This window comes from Lolium rigidum, chromosome 1, assembly GCF_022539505.1.
Source record: "Lolium rigidum isolate FL_2022 chromosome 1, APGP_CSIRO_Lrig_0.1, whole genome shotgun sequence".
NCBI classification, from domain to species: Eukaryota; Viridiplantae; Streptophyta; class Magnoliopsida; order Poales; family Poaceae; genus Lolium; species Lolium rigidum.
Genome location: NC_061508.1, coordinates 230033068 through 230044732, shown reverse-complemented (window position 1 = coordinate 230044732; position 11665 = coordinate 230033068).

The window sequence follows — 11665 nt, the reverse complement described above, 5'->3', positions numbered from 1 at the left end:
TGAAATAAAAAACAGCAGAAAACAGGAACTGGCACCGTGGCATCTTGTTAATAGGTTAGTCCCAGAAAATGCATAAAAACAATATAAAGTGTGAATAAAACATGTAGGTATTGTCATAAAACTAGCATGGAACATAAGAAATTATAGATACATTGGAGACGTATCACACCCCTGGACGGAGTCGGGTAATTTGACGTCGAAGTAAGCGACGTCGGGACGGATGCAGATAACAACACCGCCCACATTGTAGGCGATGTTGCGGGAGCTATTGCGGTGAAGATAGAAGATGCGTTTCCACAAGCCCCAATGAGGATGGGTCCCGAGAAAGCATTCACACAAGGTGATAAAGATGGAGATGTGGAGGATGGAGTTAGGAGTCAGCTGATGTAGCTGAATCCCATAAACGAAGAGCAATCCACGAAGGAACTCGTGGATAGGGGTGGAAAGGCCGCAGATGAGGTGGTCGATGAATGTTACCCGTTATCAGATGCGAGGCGTAGGGAAGATGTCGTCCCTAGGAAAGATCAGCGCCTCTTCTTTCTTCATCAGCCCAAGCTTCTTGAGGGCGCTCACATCCTGGTTTGAGATCTTGGATCTCTCCCATCCAGAGATCTCAATCTCCTCTGTCGACATGTTGGTTCCGGGAGCGGTGTGCCTGAGGAGCTTGGTGCGCGGTGGCATTCAAACAAGTGGTGGAGGAGAGTGGAGATGAGAGGAAGCGCAATGAGCTTGGGGGACAGCAATTGAGATTTTGCAGAGAGAGGGAAAAGTTGAGCGGCGCAGCGAAGAGAAGGATTGAGGAAGAAGGAGATTATTTATACCAAGAAAGCGATCCGTCCCGCCGTTGGATAAAAAGGAAATGAATTCGATGCCCTACACGTGTTCTCGGGGGTATAATCGTATTTCTACTGTGAAGTTACTGGACAGGTGCTACAACGCGCGTGCCAGGAATTACGGAGGACGTGTATCCCCCACTTGCGAAAACGTGTCAACGACGCAGAGTTTGGACCCACATTTCAGCGAAGTGACAGGACTCGCGCCTTTCCACAATGTGAAGGTCGTGGCCATCGTCAGCATTGACGTCGCCACGAGGAAATGGCGACTGGTTTTTTGTCGAGATATCGATAGGAAAGATGTCGACAATAAAAGAAATTCGTGAGCTTTTGATCAAATACAAGTATTTGTTCAAATGCTCAGGGGCTACTTTTTATAAGAAGTTTGATATGGAGTTGATTCAAAAAAGACAAATATGAGCCTACAACCAAGTGTAAATACTCGACTGTAGCCTCGGGGGATACTCCCATCGGGAGCGCTGATCGCGCACCAGATAAAGATGGAAAAATAGGAACGTTGATAATATAGCGATAAGGTGGTAAAAAGGTGAGCCTACAACCAAGTACAAGCACTTGGCTGTAGCCTTGGGGGCTACTCCCATCGGGAACGCTGGTCGCGTACCCGATGAAAATGAAGGAGTTAAATTGAGTATATTTCGAGTTATGATATAACTCTTCATATACTCCCATCGGGAGGTCAAGATAATAAGTCATCATTTGACTTGAATAAATGTGCCATTCCAACAGTCGAAAAAGGCACTCGACAATATATTCTCAGAGCGCCTCAGTCGTGGTAAAATCTCTGAATGCCGTAATATTTTACGAAGGTAAGACCCCGGGATCCGTCCTGTGTGGCGTGGTATCGCACATGAATGCGCTCTGCTACTTTTTTCCGTGTCAACAGATGCGAAGAAAAATCCTACCGGACGCGTTAGGTACCCGATAAAATATGACTGGAGTTCGGCATATGGTAAGACCTTAAGCGGCACATGTCGAATTACGCCAGTATACCAAGGTCAAGTCGAGGGACTTGATCTTGAAGTAGGTTTTTGCGGGATTGCCACGAGAGCAGTTAACTGGTACCTGATCCGTCAGATGAACCAGCCCCATCTACCATTATCCCTGTACAATATATTGATTATGTTATGAAAATTATTTAGTGACTCGAAGAAAATCATGTGTTAATTGTAATGATGGAGATTTTACTCGATTCTCCGATTAAAGCGAAATCTCGGGGGCTACTGACATAGGCATCCCCAATGGGTCTGCCGAAGAAGGTACCTGGGGTTTACTGAAGGAAGGCCCATGACTCGAAGAATATGAAGCCCGGAAGCCCAATTAAGTGTCGATACAGAAAGATAGAGTTGTATTAGGAATAAAGACTTGTAACCGAAATGGGACGAACTCAGAGTCTTTCGTTGTTTGTAACTTGTACATCATGAAACCCTCGGCTCCACCTCCTATTTAAGGGAGAGTCGAGGGAGAAAGAAAGGATCGATTTATTATCAACACAACCCTAGCTCTTTAGCAGTTAAGTACTTTTCCAGCTGAAACCCTCGAGATCTACTTGCCCTCTACTTCCACGAAAACTCTAATCTACAACTTGTAGGCATTGACAAGTTAATACCTTGTCACCCAGACCACCGTGACCCTCCTAGCCAAGCTCCGGCAGCCAGGATAGGCCACTGATCAAACAGACGAAGTGCAGCCTTCAGATCTGACGCGCGCGACACCGGAGAGGCCAAGATGCCGGACCAACACCTGCTACCGAACCGCTGCCCACGCAGCCGAGGTCAGCAGCTAGCATCCACGCGAGCGCCACCCCGCCGGAGAGTCGACGACGCCCACTAGCCCCGGGTCACCGCCCTGGCATACCAGAGCCCCCGACGAGGAAGACACCAACATGAACCTCCCTTACCCGAGCCGCTTCAGAGGAACCATCACCGGTGAAGGAGGAGACCACAGAGCAGCCGTATCAGCAATGATGAGCCTCGCGCGGAGGTCCTCCACCTATTCACCGCGCAAGGAGCCAAGGCCTCAGATCCCCGCCACCCCCTTCACCGGTGCCAGTGGGCTTGGCCGGCAGCGCCTCTGAGGATGACAAGGTGGGACATGACGGAGATGGGGGTTAGCGGCGGAGGGGCTAGGGTTTCGCCCCTCAATCTCGTGGAGGGGGCGACGCTAGCGAGGGGAACGGCCTCAAGCTTCTGGCTGCACCGAAAAGAGATTTTCAACTCGCGCCCGCTGGTCATCCCGAATTCCCAGACACAGCGAGCGGAGCAGCAGCCCCACTCCACCTCGCCATCTCCCCCTCACGCCGCCCATGTGCCCCTCTGCCGCCCTGCCGTCCCTCCCCTCCTGCCGCGGCCGCCGCCTACCTGTCCGCGGCGGCGCTCCCGTCCCCCTCCCGCCTCTCCCTTCCCCGCCGATGGTAAGACCTTCTCTTCCCCTCTCTCTCCCTCTCTGTACATTTCTTTCTTTCGCTAACAAATCCTTCGCACCTCTGACCAGAATCGGCCCGCTGCCCCGCGAATCAGTGGTCCGCTTCCCCATTCCCAGCCCGATCCGCCGGCGGTAAGACCCCTTCCCTCCCCCCCTCCGTGTTCAGTTGTTCCCCGTCTTAGATGTAGCTTCCGCCGGTGTAGACCCGTAGAAATTTAGGGTAAGGATTGGTTCTTTGCCTGTCTATGTGGAATTGAAGGTCTGCTTTCGCCACGGGGAGCTATTCTTTTTTTCTTCTTCTGTGTGCTGAGGGTTATGAGGATGAAACTGCAGTCTAGGGGATGGAAGAGGTTAAAAGAAGCACTGGATTTCAGATGGTGAAGTCGGCTTGGGCGAATGAATGAGGAGAGTGTGACTGTGAGTGTCAGTGGCTTTGGAGAGGGGCCGAGGAGGGGGAACCTTCAGGGGTGAAGGTGGCGGGGCGGGAAGCTGTTGGTCTGCACACAACAGCCGTCATGACCGTTATTCGCCTAACAACGCGCGGGAAGGGTTAGGTAGGCAGGATGTGATTTGTTTGTGAGTGACACGCGGCCATGTTCGATTATCTGTCTATGTGGCGGCAGGAAAACCGTTCATTGATTATGGCATATCTGTCTGTTCTACTCAAAAGTTTTGGCGCGAAAAGGGCGGTATGGTACACAACGTCAAAAGCATGGATGTGGCATTTACCATAAATGAAATTAGATTACTATTTCTGGCTGTTCGTCATACTCACCTCACCCACCCTCACAAAAATCCTTGAGTAGGTTAGAGCTTTGAAAAGTACCCCAAACGTATTTTTTTTTGTGCACAATGATTTTTTTTTTCCAAAGACAAGTAGAACAAAGGGACTGGAGCGTGTGGAACATATAAGAAAAGTCAGATCTTTTATTTTCTTTGTAGTTATACAAATCTTATTTAGGAAGGTACGGGAGCGCTAGAGGGATAAATATTATTTGTAGGGATGGAAGAGGCAAGAGAGAAGGAGTCACCGGGAGTAAATCAGGGGAACCAGACGGAGAAGGTGTCGCTGGAAAAACAAGGAGGGCGGGAGGGCGAGTGGATTTGGAGAAGGTGATGACAAGGTGATCAAGTCAAGGGCAGGGGTGGCAGGGGGAAGCGGTTGTTTTGTATGTGACGAGCAGCCATAATTGTTATTCACTGAACCAACGGGCGGGAAAGGAGAGATGACCTATGAAGGAAGAAAGCATATATTTTGTGTGCGACATGCGGCCATGCTTACTGCGTGCTTGCCTGCCAAATGCAGCTATGAATAAAAGTTTTACAAAAAGAATAAACTAAGATAGCATATACAAATGTTATTTAGCGGTGGGCAACCCATATGAATATTGGGGCTCTGCACATGCGAATTTAGTAAACAGAAAGTTGTCTTACAGCAGAAGCAAAAATCTTAACAATGCATCTCCGTTAACCTGGATAGTACCAAGAGACGGATGACCTTATATTTTATTGTGTTCAGGGTGAGCTTAGTTTTCATACAAACACAGAACCATCACATAATGTAACAAAGCTTATACTTAGAACAATATCTGTGGCATGATATACCTACATATAACAAGACTGCACTTAATTGCTTACAACATTACCAGTGGTACTAATTACTTGACTTGTCTGAGACTTGGGGCATTTTGTAGACAAAAGACCAGCATTTTGTATGAGCTGCATAGGAAACATGCATATAACAGTGTTCATTCAGTGCACACGAGAGATGTCATTTTTTTTTTTTGAGAATCAATATATATTAAGTTAGCAAGCCGCCTCATTAAAAACTTTCCAGTCCCCTTAGGTACCCTGGTAAGGAAAAGAGTGCGTCAAAAACTTGCAGCCACCAGTCACACACCATTACAATCAGCCTGTCTGTGAACTAGGAAAGCAGGTGACTCAGCATCCCAGGAAAACAACCCATCTTGAATACTTGCAAATTTTGCACAAGAATGAGCTGCCTGGTTAGCCTCGCGACGAAGCCTTGCTCTTGTCTGGTTGCAACGGCATGCTATAAAGAAACTTGCAGGGAAGTAACTTAGAGAATGCCTACGATGTTTGAGTAAATTAGTACTCTTATAGATTATATGAATTCAATAAAAGGGAAAAGGTTGAGAGTAACTGAAGTTCCTGTGTATCCTTTTATTCATCCAAGAATAACATTGTATGAGCATGACCTTTCACCATTGCCACTCGCACAGCAACAAGCTAGTTTGATTGGTACGTGCTCAATTTGCTGATTTAGGAACATGTCCAAGTATTTCTTTCAGAGAGGAACTGAAAAGTACTGCAAAGATAAGAAAGAAACAGTTTGTCTATGTCTTCTGTAGAAGAAAGATATCAATTAGCAAACAGAACGCTTCAACAGAGTAATATTCCCTGCTCATTGCGGGGACCTAGTATGGAATGGCAGGATCAATGGCCCTGACTAATTGTTTTAGACGACCTATTTGGCATGGAGGCATTTCTCTCTCGTTTTCAAACTTTCGGCGTAAGTCGAATGTTTCACAATACTAGTTGAATGCCCGTGCGTTGCTACGGTCCCTTTTTTTACTCGCAATATATTGCATCATACACGTCTCTTCTCAGGACCTCCCACACGTCCCCAGTAATTCTAAACAACATAAAATGGATCTGTGAATATGCACATGTATAAAAAGAGAGCACATGACATTGTAAAAACATAATAATTTCACCTCACTTAAATTGTGTTTCACTGATGTAAAATTTTGAAGTCGTATGAATATAAAATAAAGACCAAGAGCTTATTTGTGCCCCCGAGCACCGGTACTCCTGGTTTTTGAAATATTCAAAAATAGTCTTTTTGTGTTTCAAAAAATTATAAATTTGTTTGATGAATACATATGTATGTCCTAAATACTTGTGCAAAATTTCGGTAGAAATTGCATTGTATTTTGAGCTATAGAAAATAATTTTTTGGTTGTATATAGGGATATAAATTTCATATTTGTATGATATTTGTATTTCTCGTACGGCTCAAAATACAACATACCCCCCCCCCCCACCACCACCAAATTTGTACGCACCTTCGGAATATTTATGTGTAGAATGTAATTAATATTAGATATTTTGAAATCTCAGAAATATTATACTTTAATTTTTTCCAAAAACCGGGAACACCAGTTCTCATGTGCCAAAGCAGTTTCCGATAGAGACCCAACTAATTATCTTTCAGTAAACTATTATATACTGCTTGACGCACTTCAGATATTCTCATACAATGTCCTGGATCTTGACTTTGACTTCATTTGCCTGGTAATTGATAAAGTGTATTAAAAACATTTCCTCGATGCATAACCATCCTACATGATAATTAATTGCTATTAGCATAAACTAGCGTGGAACATACTCCCTCTATATCGGTTTATTAGTGTAATACATACTTCGAGAAAAAAAGTTTGATCATTTATTTGGTGAACAAAATATGAGATATATGTCACAAAAACTATACTATTGGGTTCATTTTCAAAAGAAGTTTCCGATGGTACATTTTTTGTGGTATTATCTCATCCTTTGTTGACAAAATTAATGGTTAAAGTGTTTCCTCGAAGTGCGTATTACCCTAATAAACCAGTACAGAGAGAATAATATACTCACAGTGCAAAGTGAATGAACCTACCCTCTAAATATGGTCATATAGAAAGGGAGATTCTTTGCACCAACCTCCTTTGATTTTTACAACCTGGTGGGTTTTGGTTGGCTTCAAGCATCATTATGTCAGGACCTATTTTCTTCATAAATGACTATGATCTGAAAATGTATATGCATTGAGATGAAATAAAAATAAAAATCCATGCATTCCTACTGAAAGAATAAACTTAGAAAAATTAAACATGCTAGCTAGAGGTAAAGTTATATATATTGTCTAATCAATATTAGGAGGCGTTGAAAAATGATGACTACATTGAGGTCCTGACTTTTGGTAAAGCAGGCAACAAAAAATTAAACATGCTAGCTAGAGGTAAAGTTATATATATTGTCTAATCAATATTAGGAGGCGTTGAAAAATGATGACTACATTGAGGTCCTGACTTTCGGTAAAGCAGGCAACAAAAAATCTAGCTATCAGTGCGCGAGATGAAAAAGAATTATTTATTTATTTATTGCAGGGAAAGGCACCACAAACACTGAACTCGTATTACCTCAATTTTGCACATGAGCCCGACGGACACAACAATAGGTTGACCTTGGGATTGCCTAAGAACCTGATGAGCATAGTTGTGGAAAACGCCATTCTAGTCTCTTTTGACGTGCAACATTTGACCATCTGACCTGGAGGTGGAGTTGAGTATCTCCGCTAACTTTTGTGTAGCATTCCAGTGCAGATGAGGACTGTCCAGTTTTTTGTCCGCCATCGCCTTCCCAAGGATCTAACTGTTGGGTGGCTGCAAAGTGCAAATTATTAGGAGGCACACTGTTACCAAATCAAACATTTCATGAAATATAAAATAAACATATTAAAATTTCTCATAGGCTGAATTTACCATTAATCAAACTCACGAGGAAGTAGTCATAGTATCCTTGGAGCAGCCAGTCACTTACAATGAATCAAAGGACAATCCTCCTAGGAGAACTAAAAGAACACAAGGGGATAAATGGAGGTGTACGGTGTACTTGTCTAGTGGACTTTGCAGGACCAACCAGGATGAAGATACTTACTCATATTCTCGTCAGGATTTCTTCCCATCAAGTAGTCCACATATTCAATTGCTCAAAACACTGACAAAAGATAATCAGGAGGTGATATTGTGCTGACATATCTAGCACCGTAACAGATGGATCTGTGACTTCCAGATTTAGAAACTATGCCACAATTATTTTAATGCAGTTATACTGTCAATTATCATCACAAAAAATCGTGTTCTATTTTGATAATAGTACTACATAATATTCATATTCGAGTGCAGATTTAGACTGAAAGTTGAAATAAAAATAACACATCCAGGCTTCTACAGTTACATGATGTATGAAAAGTCAGGAGCGCAGGTATGGTGCGGGTCGTGTTGTTTGTTTAGAATTACTGGGGACGTGTGGGAGGTGCTGAGAAGAGAGGTGCTAGGTATGAACAATGTAAAAATTTCTGGGAACACCTTTACAGCTGAAGGTTCTTCTGAAATGAAAAAAAAACTTAGATTCACGAAGGGTTGAGTTTTGTTACGAAGATTCACATGCAACATCAGGAAGAGGTAAACGTAGGATGCCTGTAGGACATGGCTAACGAATAATGGTGTTAGTAGATAGTAGTGCAGCCGTTGCAATTTACTCTTGTTGCTTTCTCTAGAAAGATATGTGTCAGGCATTAGTTATAACAACAGAAAAGTCTGAAAGGAACCAAGTTTGAATGTAAAATTAAGCCAAGAAATGTTCCATTTCATCAGTATACATATACATGAACATGATGCATGATATTGGTGGCCAAAAAACCCACTGCACCCTACTGTCAATGAAGGAAGATGGAGGCGATCAAGATCATGGAAACATCGGTAAGAATCGGATACCTAAGTTGGAGACCTCGATGATAGAGGAGGTGGTTGCTGGTGTCATGCGGAACAGAGATCTTACTGCCGCATTCAGTTCCTCATCGCCGAACAGCGCGGACGAACGAAGGTTGACGGCTGCTTCTCGCACTCGAGAAGGCCTCCCCGTTTTAAGCACGCGCGTGTGTGTGGGTCGACTTGGCCTCATCGTTGAGGCGCCCGTCGGCAGCAGCTCTCGCCGCCGCGGTAGTCGCTGAGGCGCTCGTCGGAAGCACCTCTCGCTGCGATAGTAGCTGAGACGCCCGTCGGCAACAACTTTCACAATCTGGTGTTTGGCGGCGCGATGATGGTAGCAACACCGAGCATGCAAACCGGCCAGAATTGACACCTCCCTAATTAACGCTGCGGAGTAATTGCGATGCGAGTCTTAATTCTATACTAAATCAGAAGTAGGAGTAATTAGTCCACGCTATGGCCCAGTGCTAAAAATAGAAGGATTAGTTAGGAAAGTATATTAAAATTTCCCCTTTGATAGCCATATCTAATCCTTGATTTTGTTTGTGCGGTGGGCTGTTAGATCTTGCCTTTTTGATTGTGAAATATGTATCGTACTGTGGACGTGTTGACCTGTTTGATTTCAATTGTGGCGATCTCTCAATTAATACATCTTGTTTACTTCCTTATGTGGCACAATGGTTTCAGTATTCTAGGCGTTGATTTTGGAAAGTGATCTGCGCTTAGTAGAATTTAAGGAGGGTAGATGGCATGAATGGCTAGATATCAAGCGGGAGTTGTTTAAAACGATTAGACGGCTCAGATGTCTCCAATGTTTGACATCAAACATTTTTGATGACGTACGGACTGCAATATAATAGTAAAGATTTCTATCCATAGAGTTTTTGAATATTTAAAAGGAAGAACGAATAAAAAGCTAGTGTAATTACACATGATATATTAAGTGGCTTTAACCTGCATGGTCTTTTGGATGGGTGAGAAATCTTGGATCTGCCTAGTTCAGATATCTTGGAGTTGTAGGATATATAATTATATTAGTAGACTAAACAGCTTAGTTCTGATTCTGGAGACTCTTAACTTTGTCATTAATGATATAATAAAGGAGCATACTAAAGCAGACGATGGAGACCATTGGCAGAAGGAGTGCTGTGATAGCAATGTCGTCATCAGAGTCGTTGGATCATGAAGTGGAGGATGAGACCATTACGCCATGAGCTGTCCAGATAAATTGTTAACCCAATAATATAGTTTTAAATATTTAGTTTTTTAATCTTTAGTCAATCCAAATACGGTAACAGCATATCTAACTGGTCATATGCAAATTGGCTAATAGCTAACTGACATTACCAGATTTTACCTAATATATGTGCACATATGTTTGCAGGAACCAGCAGATCCGTGTGAATCTCCGGATAGGAGTAGGACGCCGCGACATGTTTCTCAAACAACTACAGGTGAAACATTTTGTTTAGCTGCCATGCAGAATAACACGCATTATTTGGCACTTATCTGGCAAAGTGATAGTCATGTAACCATGATAAAAGTTGCTGATGATCCTTCCAAACAAGTGGAAGATTTCCTGTCAGATAATCATGCTAGTGAGCGTTTTGATGCCTGCTATGTAGCTCCTTTGAATAGCATTTAGGAGGCTAGCAAGTAGCAAGAGGGAAATTCTAGCGGATTCAATTCTAATTTCCATCTAATAGTCAACAACGTGTGGAATGTATTTCCTCCAGTGAAATAAGGAGTGAGATATTAGTGTTTTTTGTTCTTCACCCCTATTCTAGCTACTTATTACATATAATCTTCCTTTTGCAGAACGCAGACCTTGTCATACCAACATTGGTACTTCTCCCACAAGCCCTCTGAAGAAAAAAAGACGTATGCGGCTGATCGTGGACCTGCTCAACACAGTAGCTCCCTGTGATGCTACTAATTTGAAGAGTCAGAAAGATCTGAAGTTTGTTTCCTCCAGCGACGGGCTAAATCAGGCACTAAGCGGGTCAAATCACCCAAATGGTAAGCGACCAATTGATCAGGCATCACCTACCAACATTGGTACTTCTCCCACAAGTCCTCTGAAGAAAAAAAGACGTATGCGGCTGATCGTGGACCTGCTCAACACAGTAGCTCCCTGTGATGCTACTAATTTGAAGAGTCAGAAAGATCTGAAGCTTGTTTCCTCCAGCGATGGGCTAAATCAGGCACTAAGCGGGTCAAATCACCCAAATGGTAAGCGACCAATTGATCAGGCATCACCTACCAACATTGGTACTTCTCCCACAAGTCCTCTGAAGAAAAAAAGACGTACGCGGCTGATCATGGACCTGCTCAACACAGTAGCTCCCTGTGATGCTACTAATTCGAAGAGTCATAAAGATCTGAAGCTTGTTTCCTCCAGTGATGGGCCACACACTAAGGAAAAGCACCCGTCTTACTACAGAGAAAGGAAAAATATCCCTATTCCATGCAGATCAAATGGTAGCGCGCGGACTTCCATTGTTGGATGGCAGTGGCTTAACTGGTCACAGATTGCCAGTAGAGCGGAGAAATACATCGTTAGAGGAGGGGATGCTGCGATGCAAGTGAAGAAAACAACTCTGAGAGAATGTAGCTTTACAAAGCAAAGCAAGTCTAGTGCTCGAGCTTCTCGATTAAAAGTACGAAGCATGTTGGCGGGGACTAAATGTCCTCACTTTACGAACTCTATACAGATAAAGGTGACGATTTTATTTTTTGAATGCATAAACATTCTCTGTGTTTGAATAATCAACCTTTTTTTGGCATGACTTTATAGGCCAGGATAAAAGAATTGCGTGTTGAAAGGAGCATAAT